At 38.2% G+C, this 24,117-nt stretch overlaps 1 protein-coding gene across 6 annotated transcripts in view; it reads right to left on the bottom strand.

Annotated features, from left to right (window-relative positions):
- The window catches only part of pyd (zonula occludens-like protein polychaetoid), a 793,103-nt gene that overhangs the window by 484,777 nt on the left and 284,209 nt on the right, over window positions 1-24,117 (bottom strand). The gene's annotated exons all lie outside the window — the stretch shown is intronic.

The following is a 24,117-nucleotide window of genomic DNA, read 5'->3' on the forward strand; positions in this document are numbered from 1 at the left end:
GTACTTCACTCCCACCCCTTCTATTAATGAAATTCAACCGTCCTCCACACAGATCCAAGACCGCATATACAGGTTCAGTAGCCTTACAGTCATAGTAAACAGTACGTTCCAAAAAATATGTTCGCGTTTTCCAGTGACGAAAGAGCTTTCAATATTGAATCATTTTCGCACAGGTACTGTCGTCCATTTGCCTACGGCGCATTCCGGTTTCCCCCACCCGCTTCTATTCGCCTCTTTGTAAAGGCTAGTGGCTGGGCTGTCTTAGCTCTGTTCTGTTAATTTCTGTTAGGAATTGGACGTCTACGTAATATTATACAACTGTTTAAAATAACTTAAATAAAAGGGCCTCGCAAAGTAATTAACTGTCACGTGATTTTCCCCCATTCTACGACCCTGCGACATAACCACTTGGACGGACAGTAGATTTCGGATCGGGCAGAAGTTAAGATTGAATTTACAGTACGTAAGGTACTCTTTTATAGAGTAGATGCAGAATTATTTCAACATGAGTTACTGGTACGAAGGACGAAACTGGTAATTGGAATTAGGTGCAATAGTCTATAGTGCGATAATATGCACATTAGAACTGAAGCCTGTATCGAAATGTACGGCCACCATTTTCAAAAATGTGTTTAAATATCCATATTTGATTATTTTTCAATTTAACTTAATTATCTATTTTTTAAGCTAATGTGCTGTAGACAGTATTATATACACTGCATAATCAATACGTCCGCATGGACAGCTCATTTCGTGAGTAAAAACACTCATTGTTAATTCTGTACTGTATTTTGATTAAACAAAAACCTAATGAAAATTATCAAACTCAAAATCGCGATATTTCCTAGTTTACGTAAATGGATGAACTACTTTTCTTCCCTCCTATACATAGTAAAGTGATTTGTTTGTATATTACGCCTGTATCATCTAACTCCAGGCGTGGAAGGGGTTAGTAACCGTTCATCCAAAGGTATAGCCAGGTTAATATTAGAAATGTTAGTAAAAATAAAATGATGTCCCTGTATTATATTTACATATTTAGAAATGATCTGTATAGCGCTAAATGCGCTGATTGATCAATAAATTATAAAAAAAAAAACAAAAAAATACCACCTGTCACCACCTCAACCACTTAAGCCACCACAACATTACAATCTCCATCACTGTCCGTCAATACTGACATCTTCAAGCACCACTACTAACATCATAATCATCATAATCATCACTACTAATAGCAGCACTGTAACTTCAGATTCCATACATTACTATCATCAACACAACATTAACTTCCCTATCACAACCATTACCAACAGCGCCATTAACTTCAGTTGTCACCACATTCTTAGGGGTTAAGTAGATCAACATTGTTACCTCGTGCACCGAGTTTATTTGAAGGGATGAGAGCCATAGCGGGCCAAATCCATTTTCAGAGTTTTGAAGCTTATTTCATCTTTTGATTGCCTGCTGACTCCCGTACTCATCATCATTTGGTCCAAATACCTCATGTTATGAAATAATTAAAGCAACAAAAATACTCTCTCAAGCAAATGCCAGTTTTTTTTAGAAGCAGAGTGGGCCATATCCAAACGTCCAATGAAACCTGCTACTTCTTGACACGTGACTTGATGTAGAACATGGCAGACGAAGTGAAAGAAAATAACTCAAGTAAGGTGAAATCTAGGAAGCGTGTGGAAAACTGTGATGAGTGGGAAAAGAATGTACGAAAAAGGAAAATAAATAGTGGCCAAGAGTATGTAAATGCAAATGGAAATCCTGTGCCTGCGAAAATGTACACTGACAAAGAATTCAAATGTGGGTTATGTTGTGTCGAACGTTAGGATAATGAAAATGATCGAGCGCACATGTACATGATACATTCTCGTCAATAATTAATTTTGACCAGCAAACGCAGATCTTGCAGGAATGGTTCATGTAATGAATATAAAGAGGCACAGAGAATCTGCTGATGTAGAAGGTAGTCATGAAGAGCATTCACGCGTATATTATATTAAGTTAAAAGTGCGTACCATAACCTCAAAAATTATACTTGCAGTATATTTATAAACAAAGTAGGCTACTTATTTAAATAATTGTCTCTTTCAATATGAAAACCTTGTATCTGAGCTATTAACATTTCATTAATTTAGCGATATACCAACTTCGTTAGAGTCTTTAATTTATAATGAAATGAAAAAATAAATTATTTAATAAATTAATTTTTATTCAATTAAAAAATTATATTTCAAAAGAATGCGAATTTTTGGACAAGGAAACAACTTTAAATTGTTTTATGCTCGACCATGCCGAAATGTAGTAATTATACACCTGGTAGTAGCCCTTTAATGCACCTCATTAAAGTACACCTATTCATTATAGTTCAGTTGTTCAGCCAATGACAAATCACCTTTGTACCATTATAAAACCGCAAGTATCGATTATTCTCGGATATGCAATCGAAAGACAATTAGCGAAACGTCACGGAGGCTGGAAATCCAATGCTGTCGCAGAAGGTTATGTTCTGTTACTATAATAATTAGCGTTAATTGTAAATAATATTCAAATAAATTAAATTTGTAATCTCGTTTTTCAATTCTAAATCAATTTCCAGGTTATATCAAGACCAATGTTCACGTTATTCTCTAGATTATATCAAGGTCAATGACATTCGTTCCTCGGAAAAAAATCAATACTTTCGCGTCTGCGCACATCTCACAATTTATAAGGTCAGTTCCGCTCCTCACTTACATAACCATAACATGAATACTTATGAATAATTTCAAGTTAGAAATATAGTCGAGCATAAAAAGTCGTATGAAACTTGCCTATAATGGTAATTAAGACGCTCGTATGAAAATTATGAAACTCGCTTGCGCTCGTTTCATAAACAAACATACTCGCGTCTTAGTTACTACCATTATAGGCTCGTTGCATAATGTACTATTTTTAAGTACAATAGGTTATTTTACGACGCTGTTTAAACATATTCGGTTATTTAGCGTCTGAATGAGGTGAAGGTGATAATGCCGGTGAAATGAGTCCGGGGTCCAGCACCGAAAGTTACCCAGCATTTGCTCATATTGTGTTGAGGGAAAACCTCGGAAAAACTCAATCAGGTTACTTGCCCCGACCGGAATTCGAACCCGGGGAGACCTGTTTAAATATACGAAACCGGTGTAGCACTGTGAAATTAGCAGCAAGACATCTCCATACAATGTTAATTGTTTTATAACAATTTCTGTATTGACTAAAAATCCATTACTTTTGAAAAGTCATTCAAGCCTAAGCAGTCTTATGATGAATGTATGTAATTCCTTGAAAAAAAATTCAAACTTTTTTTTCGAGGCATAATAATTTGTTTACCTTTTCATTTACCGCACGATGTTTGCGAGAACAAGACAGCAGTAGCCTACCGAACCGGAGTTGCGATCGGGCGCGGGTTCGATTCCAGCTCGGGCTCATTACCTCGTTGGGTTTTTTCCGAGGTCTTCCTCGACCATAAGGCAAATGTCAGGTAATCTATGGCGAATCCTTGGCCTCATCTCGCCAAATATTATTTTCTTTAAAACCATTGTGTTGAATTCCGAAAAGTCAATGTAGCCTATAATATAAAATTATTTAATGAGTGTATTTCTGTCAAATGACTTGTCAATATTAAAACAATAACAAATTTTACATGAATTATTTATTACTGTTTTAACATTGGTAAGTCATTTGGCGGAAATACACTCATTAAATGTGATATTAAATATTACCTTACTATCACCAATATCAGCAACGCTAAAGTCCACACCTGTGTAGTAACGGTTAGCGCGTCTGGCCGCGAAACTAGGTTCGATTACCGGTCGGGGCAAGTTACCTGGTTGAGGTTTCTTCTGGGGTTTTCCCTCAACCTAATATGAGCAAATGCTGGGTAACTTTCGGTGCTGGACCCCGGGCTCATTTCACCAGAATTATCACCATCTCATTCAGACGCTAAATAACCTAAGATGTTGATAAAGCGTCGTAAAATAGCCTACTAAAAAATCAACTCTAAATAACCTCGTAGTTCATAGAGCGTTGTTAAATAACCAAGTAAAAAAAAAGCAATGAAAATCTTTGTGCAAATTTTAAATAAATAGTCATATTGTCTTACTTTTCTAAAAGAAAGATTGATTAACTGTAAGTAACTATTAGGCCTATACACTGCTCAAAATAATTAGAGGAACACTTGTAATAAATTGAATAAGTTAGTGTTTTTTGAAGCTGTGTTAATTTCAGAGTATTTTTATTTTCCATTACTTGGAGTGCAAAATTGTGTATTGTTATATTCACAAAGAATGGTCTACATTTGCAAGAAGAGCATCTAGTACCTGCTGCCATTGGAGTAGGCCCTGGCTTTCTGTTTGTTCAGGATAATGCCAGGGCACATTCTGCGGCTGTCACCAGGGATTTCCTAAGGGAGAATGAAATTGAGGTAATGGAGTAGCCAGCGATCAGCCCGGATCTCAACCCTATTGAACACTTGTGGGGTCTTCTGGATAGAAAAGTCAGGAACCGACATCAAGCTCCTCAAACCCTGCAGGAACTTGGAGATGTTCTAAACGAGAAATGCGAGAATATCCAAGAGGAAATACAGAATCTCATAGGGAGCATGCCACGAAGGTGCCAAGCTGTTATCGCATATCGTGGAGGCCATACACGATACTAGACCTTTATAAAGGGGTGTTTAAGTTTGATAAGTAAGGACGAGATTCTATTTCTTATATAGTGCAATGTTTTAAAAAGTTGTTTGTTGACATTATTCGTTTGTTTTTATTGACATGGAGTTAAAAGTGACCATAAATAATGTGCTTTATTAATTTCATGTCTGTATCTTCATCCAAAGAAAAAATATTTAAATAATTCATAGTGTTCCTCTAATTGTTTTGAGCAGTGTATTTCGTACAAAACTGAATTGACTAGGAGAGACAAAACACGAACAAAATCCGTCTGTACATTGATAACAAATATTTTTTTTTTCGGTTTAATACACTCAGGGACAAAAAGAACCGGACACTTTAATATTTGCTGGTATTTTGCAAAACATTATCTTCTCATACAATATTATGGTAGCCATCTGTTGTTATGGAGACGTGTATACATTGTTGATTGTTTTTTGTTTTATAAACAAGCCATTACAACCAAATATTCCAATTTTGCTTTCGGAGTCTCAGCTATAACAATTTTGTCTCAACCATTTTGTGCTTCATTATCGTTATCATTCGTTATTTCTTTATTTTTACATTTTCTGAGTTTAAGTGGGGTTGTAACATTTGTCTTAAAACAAGATGCCACCTGAAGATGTGGCTCGAGCGTAGCCCTTTACGATAATGGACGCAGTGTACGTTACATTGCAAATGTTATGAATATGGCTAGAAGCACAACCCATGATGCCATAAAACGGTATAGAGAGACCCTAGAATATACCAGAAGACCAGGTTCGGGTCGTCCAAGAGCTACAAATCCAAATGAAGACAGGTATATGGTGTTGAGAGTTCTTAGGGAGCGCAACCTGCCAGGTACTAGTGTAGCCCACCAATTTGTTAACATGCATGGACGCCCAATTTCGGCCAAAACAGTTAGAAGGAGGTTGAAAGCAAGTGGACTGATATCAAGTAGACCTGCAACTGGTCCCAGACTTCTCAGGATGCATCGAGTTGAACGACTGCGTTTTGCAAATGAACACAGGGATTGGAGAAATGGACAGTGGAGCTGTGTTCTGTTCACCGATGAGTCCCGTTTCAATCTGTGCTCACCTGATGGACGTGAAAGAGTTTGGAGAAGGAGGGGAGAACGATTTTCACAGTGTTGCATTTCCGAAAATGTGCCGTATGGAGATGGTGGAGAGATGGTTTGGGCAGGAGTGTGTACGGATGCTCGTACAGAGTTGGTTTTTGTTGAAAATGGAAGACTAACAGCTGACAGGTATATAAATTAATGTTTGGCTGATCATGTTGTGCCATTTGGCCAATTTGTAGGCGATAATTTTGTTTTAATGCATGATAATGCACGGCCGCATATTGCCCATGCGGTCGGAGATTATCTCCAAGAAGTGGGAATCCATGTTCTTCCATGGCCAGCAAGGAGTCCAGACATGAACCCAATTGAACACGTGTGCGACATGCTGGGACGGCGTGTTAAGAATAGACGACCGAGGCCAGAATCGTTACAAGAGTTGAGGCGAGCACTTGGCGAAGAATGGGAACTTATTCCTCAAGAAGACATTGCTAACCAAATTGAGAGCATGCCAAGATGTATGGATGCAGTTATTCAAGCCAGAGGGGGTAATACCCGTTACTAAAAAGAGTTTTTAATGTTTAAGGCACCATAAAATGAAAAAAACAGTTAGACCAAACGATGCCATAGTTATACGCCCTTTGTAATTTTTTGTAAATTTTCTCATTAGAGATTTTTTTTCAAATGTTGTCGTATAAGGTGCTAAATGAAACATTATTTTGTTTAAATGGGTTTTGTTTCATTTTGAAATAATTGGCAACAAAATACAAGCAAATATAGAAGTGTCCGGTTTTTTTTTGTCCCTGAGTGTATTATAAAAAAAAATATTTCCTTGCAAATGTAGACCATTCTCTGTCAGTATAACAATACACAATTTTGCACTCCAAGTAATGGGAAATAAAAATACTCTGAAATTAACACAGAACTGGATTACTTCACTTACTAAATGACTACGCAACAAAGCCAGTAAGTGCTACATTGTAATCTCGAGGCCATTCTGTGAGTACAGGCAATTAACAATCAAAAGGGAATACAATGAGATGGACACAAAGCGTACCAGGAAACGAGGCCGTCCAGAGGAATGGAACCCAGGACTTTCAGTCGTTTCCGTACGCGTTTCCATTGTGAGATGTAACAATGAGTCCGTTTGACAGCGGCGGGCATGCCGCAAAATGAAAGCGGGCGTTTCAATGTGGAAGGCCGAATGTGAGAGACAGTTCGTATGTCGGTTGGTTTTCTCTTTGCAGCCGGATGGGACCGGGCTTGCGTGGAATTCCGCTGGCTAGACAAGAAGCCGGGGCCGACATTAAACGAACCTCGCTTCCTTATCCCACGGAAGATGGCCTGCTGCAGACACAGTTAAACTGTTCCCATCCAACACACTACAGTCCATATTCTACTTCTCCAAGCCTTACTCTTTCTGTGCAATCTTCTCTTCTTTTGTTTCAAGCTCTTCAATCTTTTTCCTCCAAATCTTTCCGGTTACACTTCTCGTCCTTCCTCTCAATTTCACCTTTCCCTTCCTTTCCTTTTTTATTTATTTTTTACAGATCTGACTCATATTGAGTTTGCTATATCATAACAGTCTTACTAATAAACCGTGTATAGTTTTTATACGAGACTTATGCAGAGTTGAGACAGAAAACGTTACTAATAAACCATGCATAAGCTATGGACGTATAAACAGGCTATAACTATACAATGGGAATTGCTTTGCATTAGTTATATACACGAAACCCCTTGTTTAAGCGTTGTATATAGCGAAAAAATGGCCGCCCTCTAACAGCTGTTCGTAACGACTGTCATTTTATGATGATGGTTACCTTGTAACCACAGAAGAACAAACCAAAGATCATAGAATTATTAGAATACTATTGCTGTAGCTTGTACTCTGACCAAAATGTAGTGTGGTAATCGATTAGAGCCAGTTGTACTATCGATATTTAACACGCCACACTAGAGCGCTCTACCGGATCGAATAGAGAACCTCAGATATTCTATTACCTTTCGTAACGAAGTAATGACGAAACTATGACGTAGCTGTGTAACAGTCATACTGTTATACGCGAGGTATGTAGTGATTATTAGTAAGGAATTTACGAGCTACTCATTGTATAAGTATATAAGACAGTTAAACGTCTGTATATAGAGTTTTTATTAGTAAGACCGTAAAAGAACATGGTACATAATTGAAAAATGTTATAAGTGTGTGTATATGTGTATCCAATGCCTACCTACTTCACTTTCGCGATTCCGGCGGATAGATGGCAGAACTATTACCCACTATCTAGACTAGACGGCAGTTCGGAAGGCGGTCGGCTGCTATATGCGCCGTAGCATTTCTGGTAAGTGACGTCACAAGCTTGTACAGTAGAACCAATCGGAATCAGTCTGTAATAAGTACTTCCCGAGTTCGTTTGTTCACGTGTGAGTGTTTCAATACATTGAATAAGTAAAACTAACATTCACTGTGTGTATAAGATAAATAAATGGAAGAAGAGACTGTAAAAAGACAAGTATTGCACAGACAGGCGCGGAAAATAGTGTATACGGTGTATAATTATTTTAAAAACGTTGACGACCAGAACGCTGCCGGCCATCTTGATGCTGGCTGCAACGTTGCAACGTGCAAGAAACGACTGCGGAAGCATGTGGTGTGGGATTGAGAACAGTGCAAAGAATATTGTTAGTGAAGGAAAGGTTTCTGTTTGATATCATGCTTACAGTAATCAACCGCTAAGACCATTGTTGTCCTTTGATAATTTAAATTCTCTCCTGCGCTATTTGTATTGCACGTGCTCGTGAAGTACGATGTGGCAATGTTGTACGCTGCCTTGCCCTCTCTATCTGTCGCTCTTGACGCAAATGCTAGCAGACTACCGCCTTCCGAATTGCCGTCGACTCTAGTTGCACACTACTTCGGCTGGCCACGCTATGCATGATGTGTATCTGTGGAAAGTTTGTCGTGTACTAGGATGAATGTAGTCTATATATGTGTGCATGTAAGTGTAGCGTAGGATGATGATGATGATGATGATGAAGGCAGAATGGGAAACCGGTGCCGGCACGTAGCCTATTTCTTTCGAATAGCACCAAGGGAGGAACATTAAATCCATAGCCTACGTTTGAGATGGGCAGGGCATGTAGCACTTATTTATTTATTTATTTATTCTGGTGTACTTAAGGCCATCAGGCCTTCTCTTCCACACCACCAGAAATACAAATACAATAATAGAAATAAAAAGAAATAAAAACACTATAAACAAAGTAAAGCCACACAAAAATATACACAGGTTGCAGTCACACAAACTTTAAATGAGTGATTAAGTATCATAATTAATTGTATCCTAACTAATTAACATAGGCCTATCCAGTTTTATGTTCAACTGTGTAAGCAAGTTTTAATCCTGGTTGAGTGTAAGAGAAGCCTTACGGCCTTAACTCTGCCAGGTTAAATAAAGCCATTATTATTATTATTATTATTATTATTATTATTATTATTATTATTATTATTATTATAAACAAAAAACTTTCAGTTTTAATCTAGAGTAAGAAAAAATACAAATCAACACTTCTAGCAATACCTAAAAAGCATTAAATAAGACAAAATTTTCCAGTTTAATTTTGAATTGTGATAAAGTCCGGCAGTCCCTGACGTCATTAGGTAACGATTTCCAGAGGCGAGGTATTTCTACAGTATAGGAGGATGAGTATAAAGACGTGCTATGATGAGGGATAGAAAGAAGTGCTTGATGCCGGTTTCGAAGAGTTGTAAGAAATTGAAAAATATGGGTAAATCCACAAATGCATATAGATAGTTGGAAGACCCGAGGGAAAAAGACCTTTGGGGAGCCCAAGACGATATTAAAATTGATTTGAGGGAGATTCATATAATACTGGGGACTGAACTAATCTTGCTCAGGATAGGGACCGATAGCGGGCAAGTCATCTTCCCTTCTCCCTCCTCTTCTCTCCCCTTTATTCTCTTCTCAGTCCGCTGTCCTCTCCTTACCTCACCTGTTGTCGCCTCACCTCGTCACATATTTTTTCGGCGTTTAATAATCTAGTTTTGCAACAACACTTCTCTGTGTGTTAACAAAGTCTCGAGTTCGCTCGTGCTTGAATTAAAGGCAGTCTTTCAGACAACTTGTATCAACTACATGTATTTAGGACGCGCTCTCCCGCCTGGTTGCTAAGTAACGTGAACAGCGGCGATGCATTATTGAACAGACTGTTTTGAGACAAGGAGAAATTGTCTTGTGGGTGACGCAACGGAACACTGCTAATGAAAAGCCAGGTTAACACTGTTGCAAACGTCGCCAGACGTTCTTCGGTTCTAACAGTGCTAAGCGTCCCACATTCAAGGCGACGTGCTTTGAAGCACCCCAATTCTCCCATATCTTCATTTACTTCATAAACAATGCAGCTTCGCAAGCTTAAAGAAAAAGAGATGGATTAAAAATGTAATCCACGCGAGTATTGGTGTCACAAATTATGCCTGAGTACTGAAAGGTTAAATGAATGCGTTAAAACAGAGATGGTCAGATTCATGCACTACCTGTATGGACTGTGAGAGACTAACATGGCGTGCATTTTTCATGCATACCTTATTTTATTTCATGGAGTGCAGTTTCATAGAAAGGACTTTGCCGACAGACCTTCTACTGCCCCCTACTAATTGGTTGTCATAAATATCTTCCTTAAGGCCCATTCACAATGAAAATTAAACATGAACATAACGTAAGCATAAAACCTTGTGTCCATGTTATTTAATGAAAGCATTCACAATGAATTACGAGGCGTGTTCTTAAAGTAAGTTCCAAAAGGGTGTAGTAAGTAAACGGGAAGATATTTACAAACCATTTTTGTTGCATTGTATTCCCCACACTTCAATTACTTCTCAACATAATCTCCACCATTATTGAGGCATTTATCGAGTCGTGGCACAAGTCATTCTATTCCCTCATTGTAGAATTCGCCCGCCTGCAATGCAAACCATTCCCGCACTGCTGTTTTCACTTCATCGTCGCCATCAAAACGTTGACCACCAAGGAACTTCTTGAGGTGCAGGAAGAGACGAAAGTCACTCGGAGCCAAATCCGGGCTGTAGTGGGGGATGGTCAATTTGTTCCGAGCCAAATCTCGAGATGAGATTTTGGGTGTCGTCGCCATCAAAATGTTGACCACTGAGGAACTTCTTGAGGTGCAGGAAGAGATGAAAATCACTCGGAGCCAAATCCGGGCTGTAGGGGGGATGGTCAATTTGTTCCGAGCCAAATCTCGAGATGAGATTTTGGGTGTCGTCGCCATCAAAACGTTGACCACTGAGGAACTTCTTGAGGTGCAGGAAGAGATGAAAGTCACTCAGAGCCAAATCCGGGCAGTAGGGGGGATGGTCAATTTGTTCCCAGCCAAATTTCGAGATGAGATTTTGGGTGTCGTCGCCATCAAAACGTTGACCACCGAGGAACTTCTTGAGGTGTAGGAAGAGATGAAAGTCACTCGGAGCCAAATCCGGGCAGTAGGGGGGATGGTCAATTTGTTCCCAGCCAAATTTTGAGATGAGATTTTGGGTGTCGTCGCCATCAAAACGTTGACCACCGAGGAACTTCTTGAGGTGCAGGAAGAGATGAAAGTCACTCGGAGCCAAATCTGGGCTGTAGGGGGAATGGTCAATTTGTTTCTGTCCTCATGATTTTTTCATCGACAGCACGCACCAAATTGTCATTGACCAAAGATGGCCGACCGGTACGCTGCTCGTCATGCACAGAGACGCGGCCCTCTTTGAACTTCCTAACCCATCTCCTGACCATTCCATCACTAGTGGCATCATCGCCACACACCTCACAAAGTTGATGATGAATGTCAGCTGGTTTGATGTTTCTCGCATTCAAGAAACGGATAACAGAGCGCATCTCACAGTCGGCGGGGTGCTCGATCACTTTAAACATTTCAACTGATCACAACTAACCCCGCACACGGACTGAAGCTCTGAAACTGCATGCACAGCTTGTCTGAAGATTGGAGAAGAAAATATGCATGCGCAAAATAACTATTGCAGCGATGTGACGGCTATAATCGAAAACGGAACTTACTTTAAGAACACGCCTCGTACATAAGCATAAACTTAATCTTAATCATAAGACGTTAACATGAAAGTTTGCAAACTCCAAACTTTCATGCTTATGTTTATGCGATTTGGAAACAGTACACAAGCGGAAAGTGTGTTTTCACTTTTTGTTTAACATCTCATGGGCTTTGCCTACAGGCAATATTTTGATCTATTGGCCGTGATGATAGCTAGGCGCGCAACATGGAATCATATGACGAAAAGTTGGTTATTTTACATCTCCGTTTCTTTGATTTCAAGTACTGAAAGCCATATACTGATGCGATTGTAGTTATTAGAAACATAAATTGAATAGCTACATCGTCAGTCATTGTGCAATTCTCCATTTTTATGTAATAGATTCTGTAGTTTTGTTGATTCGGTATGTTTGTTTCCACACACGTGTTATGTTTACGTTATGTTTAATTTTCATTGTGAATGGGCCTTGGCTACTTAAGTTTGTGGCATATGTTTATGTGCTTATGTTAATGTTTACGTTATGTTTAATTTTCATTGTGAATGAGCCTTTACTGTGACGGAAATCTTATCTTCTCCTGTTAGTAACCAATCACAACCTTCGTTCAGAAGAATTGACAGGCTCCCGTCAAATCCATGTCGAGGCAGAGTTGCCGCATCTTTTCCGAATTCCAGGAATCCCGTCAGTTTCACTGCATAATTTCGAAGGTCACCAGGATTGTGGCAAATGTGCAATGTTGGGACGAGGGGACAGGATGGAGTTGTCAGAGTTGTTTGTGTAGGAAGTCATAAATCTGTAAGTGGGTGTTCAAAGGAGCCACCGAACTGCACTCCTTAAAATAAAATAAGGTATACCGAAACCGGTTTTCAGTCGAAGTGGAGGGTGTGTATCAATTGCGCGCGAAGGCACTAAAATTAACCAATTGCGCGCGAATGCATTAAAAATTTATCAATTGCCCGCGAACCCTTTGAATGTAGAGATTATTTTGTGCCCAGATCCTATAGTTGTTAACACATTAGTTGCGCGCGGGGACCCTCTCATGTATTGTGACAATAATATAATTAACCTGCTTGTCATTTTTCATTTGTTGTCACCACATCATCTGTCATCACTCTTGGCGTGTAATTCGATCAATCGTAGGATGTAGATTTCATTTAACTCAGACTTGATCAAGGAAACTTCAGACTTTGAGTCTTTCTTCACTTCGAAAAATGGCTGCACTGGGTGTTTCGTTTATCATTTCTAGATCCTGGAGAAATCGGAAGTGCTTTTGTTGAAGATGTGGTTAACATATAGTCCATTAAAATCTGACAAACTTTGCGGATCATTTTGTAACAAACTTTATAGAACACGATGCATTATTTCCTCCCGGGATTTGGACGCTGAAAAATGACCAATGCATGCATCCATAAGCCAGAAATTCACGATTTTGTTAACGCTGTCATTCAAATACAAGCGAATTCATGTATTAAAATGACTGACAAAGATGTTCCTAGCCAATATTGCACATAAAAACGGAATTAATACATTAAAGAGCTCGTGTAGCGATATAAACATGGAAATCTTAGTATATTACATTTCTCCAAGTCCACCTGCTTTATTATAACAAAAAAAGTAACATACCGGTACTGTAACATTAGCGACAATCTTCATATACAGGGTGTTTTCGGGCTGGTGTTACTAACTTTCAAGGATAATGGAGAAGGGCACATGTATCAATTTGAGATAAGAGAACCATGGTCCGGAAATGACTGAGTCGAAAGTTATAAGTAAAAATAGTTGCATGGAAATAGAATTGTAATTTGGCACCACGTGCCCTCCTTCCCTTAAACTTTGGAACAATCGTTGAAAGATGGTATGGGCCGGATGTCTCCTACGTGGGTACTTGTCCCGATACAATCTGTGAGCGTGTCTACTGTTCCCATTGGCTCATCCGAAAATCAGGTCTGCACATTCCGCTCTCGTGTACTCCTCCATTTCACTAGGACTGATCGACTGGACACTGCAACTTGTACACATACACTGCTGTCTACAGACGTGCATATCAGGACCGACCATGTCCGTTACACATTACGCTATCTGCATTGTTTTAGTGTAGTTTCCTGTCCCCACCCCTCAGACAGCGCACTGAATGGAATACTGTAAGTAGACAACGTAAACAACGTCAGATGAATACAGTATGTGTAAGATGTACAGATAAATACACATAATATTAACATACGTTACAAGAGCGGTATGTTGACGTTTTCATGGTCGAGGAAAAGATTGAAAAAGCGAAACGTAGTTGAGCTTTTTTAATTTCCGAGAACATGAAAACAAACATACCACTCGTGTATCGTACATTATTTTGTGCGAAGATCGTTTATTACATACCTGAAAGACGAATTTCTAATTAGTTGCAATGAAATCTCCATGTTGGTTTCTGTTTAATGACGCCAACTTCGGAACACCAAAATATCTTTCTTCAACATTGTTGCTGTAAAATGTTTTCTGTGTTTACTATACTCCAGCAGGCCATGATATACGTCTGTCTTCCCCCCCCCCCAGTCTATAAATGCGAACTTAAAACAAACGGTAAGGTCATGTAATGATTTATTTTTCATTTTAATATTTTAACAATATTATTTATATAACATATTGCAGTAATAACATCGGCATCTGGAATCTCGTTGATTTTTTCACGGCTTCCTTAATGTTACTTGTATCAGGAATGCAATAAGTTTCGTGGAGTAGTAGACTTCACTTAATTTTTGCAAATGTTTAAAAACAATAATTAACATTGCAATTTAGGTGGAATTGCAGTGGTAAGTTTCCAATTTATAATTATTGTTATGTTAAACGTCTCTAAAAATAATATGTTAAAAGCCTAAAGCAGTAAAATGAATGTCGCGCTTAAGCGGTAAGAAGAGGGAAATTGTTATGACGTGTGTTACGTTGGGAATACTGAATGTGGTATTTCACACTTACCGCGTATTGGTTCTGTGCGGAAAACAAGCAAATAAGCACGATCTCGCACAAAAAAGGCATACAGAGGAATAAAATTATTTCATTTTCTCACAACTATTTTTTGCTTATAACTGATAGAAAAGGTGGGTGGGGTAAGAAGGGGTAGTAAGGCAGTCGCTCTGAGGAGCTACAGTTCTGATGTATAGCCTCATACTGTTCGTCTCCTGGTATCTCCTACTTCAACCGTAATAAACGTACGTTCAAGGAAGTCTTAAGATCCCGTACTGGCATCCTGCAATAATGCAATGCAGTGACCGGCGCTTCTGCAGTAGGTAATTGGAACAGCCTCAAATTACGTAAAACAATTACGGCGGCACACCGCACGCACGCGATCTTCCGAGGTCTGCACTGTGATTTCCTAAATGATAGCATCCGTCTCCATGGAGCGTGATTTCCTACAGGAAAACAAAACACTGCTGAATCTAGAGACAAAAGCAACGAAGACAGCGTAAGAGCAACAGTACTTGATGCAGAGGTAATTGTAATTCAATAATATACCCCACAATTACATACATAACCGGGGTAAGTACAGGGACATGATTTTATTTTTACTTCAATTTTTATTGTACCTGAGTTTTTGAATGTACTTCACTCCCACCCCTTCTACTAATGAAGTTCCAACTCCACACAGAACCAAGACCGCAGATAGAAAGCAGTACTGATTGAGTATAGTACGTTCCAGAAATATGTTCGCGTTTTCCAGTGACGAAAGAGCTTTCAATATTGAATCATATTTTCGCACAGGTACTGTCCGTTTGCCTACGTCGTATCCCGATTTCTCCCACCTGCTTCTGCTCGCCCCTCTGTAATATCTGGGCTGTCTTAGCTCTTATCTGAAAACATTAATTTCTGTTTGGAATTGGACGTTTACGTAATATTATACAGCTGTTTAATTTAACTTAAATAAAAGGGCCTCGTTAAGTAATTAACTGTCACGTGATTTCCCCCCTTTCTACAATCCTGCGGCATAACCACTTGGACGGACAGTAGATAGCATGTCTGAGTAATTTTATATTTTCGGGTCGGGCAGAAGTGAAGATTGAATTTACAGTACGTACAGTAGGTACAGAATTATTTCAACATGAGTTACTAGTACGAAGGACGAAACTGGCAATTGGAATTAGATTCAATAGTCTATAGTGCGATAATATGCACAAAAGAACTGAAGCCTGTATCGAAATGAACGGCCACCATTTTCAAAAATGTGTTTAAATATTCATATTATGATTATTTTTTTTAATTTTACTTCTTTCTCTATATTGTACGCTAATGTGCTATAGAGTGTAGACAGTATAATATACACTGCATAATGAATACGTTCGCATGGAAAACTCAATTCGTGAGTAAAAACACTTATTCTTAATACAGCACTATACTTTGATTAAACAAAAACCTAATGAAAATTATGAAACTCAAAATTGCGATATTTCCTAGTTTACGTAAATGGATGAACTACTTTTATTCCTTCCTATACCTAGTAGAGTGATTTGTTTGTGTTTTACGCCAGTATCATCGAACTACAGTCGTGGAAGGGGATAGCAAACTGTGTTTCTGGTTCTCTAAAGGTATAGGCAGGCTAATATTCAAAATGTTAGTAAAAATAAAATGATGTCCCTGTAGATTACGTTGCTCAATTGGACCCGCCTACTTACTGACAGAATATACTCAAACCTTCGCTTCCAATTTGACTTGAAACGCCTATATTCTACAGCAGTGTTTCTCAAACTATCGTCCGCGGACCACCTGTGGTCCTCGAGGTCTGCCCTTGTGGTCCTTCAAAAAGGACAGAAGAAAAAAAAATAAAATTCAAACGAATTGCGTATCACACTATAGTTGAAAATCTCTGAGTTTGAAAATGACCCATGTCAATTGCCTTTCACATTTTCTCCCAGTACCTACTGACATTTTGTTAAATTTATTATCCTACTCGTCTACCGACTTACCAGTCTACTCTCAGCAACAAAAGAGGGATTTAAAGCACTATTGAACGTGGTGATTCTCGCCATCTTTTCCCTGCACATCAGTTGATGACATGTGGCTAAGTACATTGGCATATTTTTTAGATGTATTCTCAAAACTAATCGATCTAAATCTCTGTCTACAAGGTAATTCTTTAACTGTTCTCAATGTGCATGAGAAAATATAAGGGTTCGAGAGAAAACTTGGTTTATGGGTCAGTTGGGTAAAACGGAGGATTTGTCCACCAATTCCAGCTTTAGAATCTTTTTTGGTTGAAAATGCAGTGATATACTATGTTCGCATTTTGAAACTCTGAGGTCACAATTTGAAACTTATTTTCCAAGTAAATATGATGAATTTTCATGGGTTCGTGGTCTCTTTCATTGTGATATTGAAACTAACAAACTTTCATTGAGTGAACAGTTAATTGAACTCTCGAATGACACTGAACTTAAAATGAAATTTCAAGCGGAAGTATGGATAATTTCTGGACCTCGTCACAAGTGAAAAGAGAATATAGTGAACTGTACAATGGTGGTTTATAGATTATAATTCACTTTGCTTCTACGTATCTGTGTGAGAAAAGGGTTTTCATCACTAACTCTAATAAAAACAAAGTACCGAGATCGACTCAATGTATGTGACGGTCTTCGACTTAAGCTTACCAGCATACATCCAAATATAACTTATAACAATTGTACAAGAATCGGCAGGCTCATCCATCTCATTAATGTGAGTACCAACATTTATTTATTTTGTTTAGTTAATAAGTTAAAGATTATCCAAACTCTAATAGCCTTGAATTATTAAAAAAACAAAAATGAATTTTCTTCTAATAACATTAACTTAATTAGTTAATAATATAAAACTAATTGAATTAAATTAATTTCAATTAATTAATTCTGTTTTAAAATACAAGTACAGTAGAACTTGGTTATAACGACTTCGTTTTGTGCGACACCTCGCCTATAACGTCAAATATTCTGTGGTCCCAAATAATTCCCCATAAGACATATGCTTTTCTACCTTGCTTAATACGAGAAACGTATATGTGTCTACCTTGCATATAACGTCATTTTCAACCTCAGTTTGGAATAAGATTTTCTAAGAACCAAAGTATTTTAAGAAATACTTACTTACTTACAAATGGCTTTTAAGGAATCCGCAGATTCATTGCTGCCCTCATATAAGCCCGCCATCGGTTCCGATCCTGTGCAAGATTAATCCAGTCTTATCATCATATCCCATCATAAGTGCGCGCATTTTAACGCAATATGGCCACTAAAAGAAAAGTTTTAACGTTGGAAGAAAAAGTTAAAGCGATTCATTAAGTTGAGAAAGGAATTAAAAAATCTGACGTGTGTCGTGAGTTTGGCCTAGTTAATTCCACAGTCCAAACGATTTGGGAGAGCGAGGATGAAATCGTGGCATTTGAACAAAACTGATCAAGCTAGGGGAGGGATTGCAACTGAAATAATGAATATAGAACGTAATTTAGAAAGTGTGTATTGGGCAAGTATGAGACAACAGAGTAAAATGACTGACTACTTCACTCCAAAGTAGACTAAAGAAGTTTGGTGAGTTCTGCACAAACTGTTTTAATACAAAATACTGAATTTATAATTGTACATGTATTTTATTATGTACACAAACGATTAGGGAAAACACGGAAATTTTACTTGAAGCAAGTAAAGCGATCGGTTTGGAAGTAAATCCCGAAAAGACAAAGTATATGATTATGTCTCGTGACCAGAATATTGTACGAAATGGAAATATAAAAATTGAAGATTTATCCTTCGAAGAGGTGGAAAAATTCAAATATCTTGGAGCAACAGTAACAAATATAAATGACACTCGGGAGGAAATTAAACGCAGAATAAATATGGGAAATGCTTGTTATTATTCGGTTGAGAACCTCTTGTCATCCAGTCTGCTGTCCAAAAATCGGAAAATTAGAATTTATAAAACAGTTATATTACCGGTTGTTCTGTATGGTTGTGAAACCTGGACTCTCAGTCTGAGAGAGGAACATAGGTTAAGGGTGATTGAGAATAAGGTGCTTAGGAAAATATTTGGGGCTAAGCGGGATGAAGTTACAGGAGAATGGAGAAAGTTACACAACACAGAACTGCAAGCATTGTATTCTTCACCTAACATAATTAGGAACTTGAAATCCAGACGTTTGAGATGGGCAGGGCATGTAGCACGTATGGGCGAATCCAGAAATGCATATAGAGTGTTAGTTGGGAGACCGGAGGGAAAGAGACCTTTAGGGAGGCCGAGACGTAGATGGGAGGATAATATTAAAATGGATTTGAGGGAGGTGGGGTGTGATGATAGAGATTGGATTAATCTTGCACAGGATAGGGACCATTGGCGGGCTTATGTGAGGGCGGCAATGAACCTTCGGGTTCCTTAAAAGCCATTTGTAAGGAAGTAAGTAAGTATTTTATTATGTTCATGATAGGCTTAAAAGTGAATAGATAAATCTAAAATAAGGCTAATTAAGTTTGTTATTTTCCATTTTCCACTTTACTAGACTCATAATATGAATCTTGGTTACTACGACACTCGTTTATAACAACGTAATTTTCAAGGTCCCTTGGATGTCGTTATAACCAAGTTCTACTGTATACTGGTATTAAAATGTGCTACAAAAATGATACATTTTCTTTCTAAGGAAACAAGTGTAAGGTAGTCCGCGAAACCGTTCTGACTTAAAGTGGTCCCCACTTCTAAAAAGTTTGAGAAACGTTGTTCTACAGCATTCCATCAACATTTCTCCATTCCGTCATCTTTCCATAGCATTCCCCGATCGCCGGCTGGAGACTCACGGAGGGGGCTGGCCTAGGGACCAGGGGAGTTGCCTGCTCGACACCTGGCTACGCAGCGAACCTTGGTGTAGTCAGCCGGTGTGGGTTTCGGAATGCACCTAGCTTGAGGGTTAGCGCAATAGACCGTAACAGGTGGCAGTGCTGGGACATAGTGTCCCCCTCCCGAAAATTCATTTCAATTCAAACATTATTCCGGTATTTTATCTACGTTACAGCCCATTTCAGTACTACAATAGAGGAAGGGAGAAAGCTCGTGCTGTCGAGACCTTGTAAGCTATTTCAAGAACAAACGTATGAAGCGAGGTGATATGAGTAATAAGTGTGGAATTAGCAGAATAATCTGATTGTTGCAACTCACTGAGAGCGGGCGGCCCGCCTCCCGCATTCCATTGCGTACGGTTGGTTACAGCTTTCGGGCGAAACGAGCAATTCCCTTCGGAATTTGGTGAAAGTCTGCTCTCGTTCAGGAAACTTCGTGACGGAATTGAGCATTTAAATGAATGTAAATGTATGGCAACCAGCACCGGGCAGGGCGTAGCATATAAACCTCTTGAGCGCCAGCAGTTCATAACGACCTGCATTTATAAATACACGACTTATTGAGAATGTATCTTTTGCTCCTATGTAGTCCAGGTGGTAGGCAATTCATACACGATTTATTTAGAATGTATTAGAATGTATCTTTTGCTCCTTGTAGTTCAGGTGGTAGACAATTCATACACGATTTATTTAGAATGTATTAGAATGTATCTTTTGCTCCTATGTAGTTCAGGTGGTAGACAATTCGTAAAAGATTTCTTTAGAATGCATCTTTTGCTCCTATGTAGTTCAGGTGGTAGACAATTTATACAAGATTTATTTAGAATGTATCTTTTGCTCCTATGTAGTTCAGGTGGTAGACAATTTATACAAGATTTATTTAGAATGCATCTTTTGCTCCTATGTAGTTCAGGTGGTAGACAATTTATACAAGATTTATTTAGAATGTATCTTTTGCTCCTATGTAGTTCAGGTGGTAGACAATTTATATAAGATTTATTTAGAATGTATCTTTGGCTCCTATGTAGTTCAGGTACATAATTCATATAAGATTTATTTAGAATACATCTTTTGCTCCTATGTAGTCCAGGTGGTAGGCAATTCATACACGATTTATTTAGAATGTATTAAAATGTATCTTTTGCTCCTATGTAGTTCAGGTGGTAGACAATTCGTAAAAGATTTCTTTAGAATGCATCTTTTGCTCCTATGTAGTTCAGGTGGTAGACAATTTATACAAGATTTATTTAGAATGTATCTTTTGCTCCTATGTAGTTCAGGTACATAATTCATATAAGATTTATTTAGAATACATCTTTTGCTCCTATGTAGTCCAGGTGGTAGGCAATTCATACACGATTTATTTAGAATGTATTAGAATGTATCTTTTGCTCCTTGTAGTTAAGGTGATAGACAATTCATACACGATTTATTTAGAATGTATTAGAATGTATCTTTTGCTCCTATGTAGTTCAGGTGGTAGACAATTCGTAAAAGATTTCTTTAGAATGCATCTTTTGCTCCTATGTAGTTCAGGTGGTAGACAATTTATACAAGATTTATTTAGAATGTATCTTTTGCTCCTATGTAGTTCAGGTGGTAGACAATTTATACAAGATTTATTTAGAATGTATCTTTTGCTCCTATGTAGTTCAGGTACATAATTCATATAAGATTTATTTAGAATACATCTTTTGCTCCTATGTAGTCCAGGTGGTAGGCAATTCATACACGATTTATTTAGAATGTATTAGAATGTATCTTTTGCTCCTATGTAGTTCAGGTGGTAGACAATTTATACAAGATTTATTTAGAATGTATCTTTTGCTCCTATGTAGTTCAGGTGGTAGACAATTTATACAAGATTTATTTAGAATGTATCTTTTGCTCCTATGTAGTTCAGGTGGTAGACAATTCGTAAAAGATTTCTTTAGAATGCATCTTTTGCTCCTATGTAGTTCAGGTACATAATTCATATAAGATTTATTTAGAATACATCTTTTGCTCCTATGTAGTCCAGGTGGTAGGCAATTCATACACGATTTATTTAGAATGTATCTTTTGCTCCTATGTAGTTCAGGTGGTAGACAATTCATACACGATTTATTTAGAATGTATCTTTTGCTCCTATGTAGTTCAGGTGGCAGACAATTCGTAAAAGATTTCTTTAGAATGCATCTTTTGCTCCTATGTAGTTCAGGTACATAATTCATATAAGATTTATTTAGAATACATCTTTTGCTCCTATGTAGTCCAGGTCGTAGGCAATTCATACACGATTTATTTAGAATGTATCTTTTGCTCCTATGTAATTCAGGTGGTAGACAATTCATACACGATTTATTTAGAATGTATCTTTTGCTCCTATATAGTTCAGGTGGTAGACAATTCATACACGATTTATTTAGAATGTATCTTTTGCTCCTATGTAATTCAGGTGGTAGACAATTCGTAAAAGATTTCTTTAGAATGCATCTTTTGCTCCTATGTAGTTCAGGTACATAATTCATATAAGATTTATTTAGAATACATATTTTGCTCCTATGTAGTCCAGGTAGTAGGCAATTCATACACGATTTATTTAGAATGTATCTTTTGCTCCTATGTAGTTCAGGTGGTAGACAATTCATACACGATTTATTTAGAATGTATCTTTTGCTGCTACGTAGTTCAGGTGGTAGACAATTTATACAAGATTTATTTAGAATGTATCTTTTGCTCCTATGTATTTCAGGTGTTAGACAATTCATACACGATTTATTTAGAATGTATCTTTTGCTCCTATGTAGTTCAGGTGGTAGACAATTCATACACGATTTATTTAGAATGTATCTTTTGCTCCTACGTAGTTCAGGTGGTAGACAATTTATACAAGATTTATTTAGAATGTATCTTTTGTTCCTATGTAGTTCAGGTGGTAGGCAATTCATACACGATTTATTTAGAATGTATCTTTTGCTCCTACGTAGTTCAGGTGGTAGACAATTCATACACGATTTATTTAGAATGTATCTTTTGCTCCTATGTAGTCCAGGTGGTAGTTCAGGTGGTAGAAAATTCATACACGATTTATTTAGAATGCATCGTTTGCTCCTATGTCATTTAAGTGGCAGATTACAAATATGATACTTATTAAGAAAACTTCGTTTCCTTCTATGTAAGGTTGCGGGTTCGATCCCGGGGCAGGTCGATGGCATTTAAGTGTGCTTGAATGCGACAGGCTCATGTCAGTAGATTTACTGGCATGTAAAAGAACTCCTGCGGGACAAAATTCCGGCACATCCGGCGACGCTGATATAACCTCTGCAGTTGCGAGCGTCGTTAAGTAAAACATAACATTTAACATAACATTAGCTTCTATGTAGTTCAAGTGACAGGTTATAAATACACGATTTAATTAAAACGTATCTTGTCCACTATTACTCAAGTGGCACATAATAGGCTAAATATAAGATTTGTCTTTAATGTATCCATTGTCCCTTGCAGCTAACTGGTAGGTCGGGAAAATGAAAGGCCGCCAGTTGTTGCAGATCAATGCTGATGAAATAGTTATGTTAACAAAGTGACAAAGTGAAAATACTAATTTGAGGTTCGTTCAACGAAATGTGACGAAATTTGATGAAACTCTCATTTTTCTTCTATACGTGTAGAACCATGAGTGAAAGTTTGTCGCAGCACTTTAGAGACACACTGTATAGACAGAATAAATAACCCCTTGAGTGAATCCCTTTGTATATCCCATGCATATGTAAACTTCCCTCTGAAAGCAGAGCAGGACCTTTTTTAGTAAGATGGACGGAATCAACACAATTCCCGTGTCCCCCTCCCACCACGTTAATGAGGGTCTCATGTACCCGCTTCCTCAATTACCATCACTCCAATGTCTTACTGAAGACGGTCACAACAAAACAATAACAAGATGCCCCAAGGAAGGGGCGTAGCACGACTTCCGGTGGTCTGCTCCCCATTGCCTTGCCCCTTGAAGGGGCTCGTCAAGGCCAACTCAGACGCTTTGATGACCCCCCCTTCCCTGCTTCTTACAGCCAGTGAACCAAGGTTGTCTCCTCAGCTGGCTCGTTTCGTTACATCACCAACTTTCACCGCCATTTAAACTAACCCAAATATCTGGCGCCCAAAATCTCCGCGTGCCTAGAAACTGTATAGTGCATCATAAGAATGAAGGAATTATGAAAAATGAATTTCAGAGGAAACCAAAGTCTTCCGAGGTCAGTTTCGCGACCTTCGAAGCTAGGGGAGGTAGGATAAAAACAGGTAGCTCGAAGGGTTGGGCGAAGCTTTTAATAATATTTATTTTTGTGAACCACAAGTAATTTCTAGTGCTATAGTGCCTTGGACAAAAGCATTTCAAATTGAGAATATCTTTTAGTATTGTAATACACTATTAGTGTTACGACGCTTGGCTTTCGCGAGTTTCCAAA

This window comes from Periplaneta americana, chromosome 8 (assembly GCF_040183065.1).
Source record: "Periplaneta americana isolate PAMFEO1 chromosome 8, P.americana_PAMFEO1_priV1, whole genome shotgun sequence".
In the NCBI taxonomy this organism is placed as follows: Eukaryota; Metazoa; Arthropoda; class Insecta; order Blattodea; family Blattidae; genus Periplaneta; species Periplaneta americana.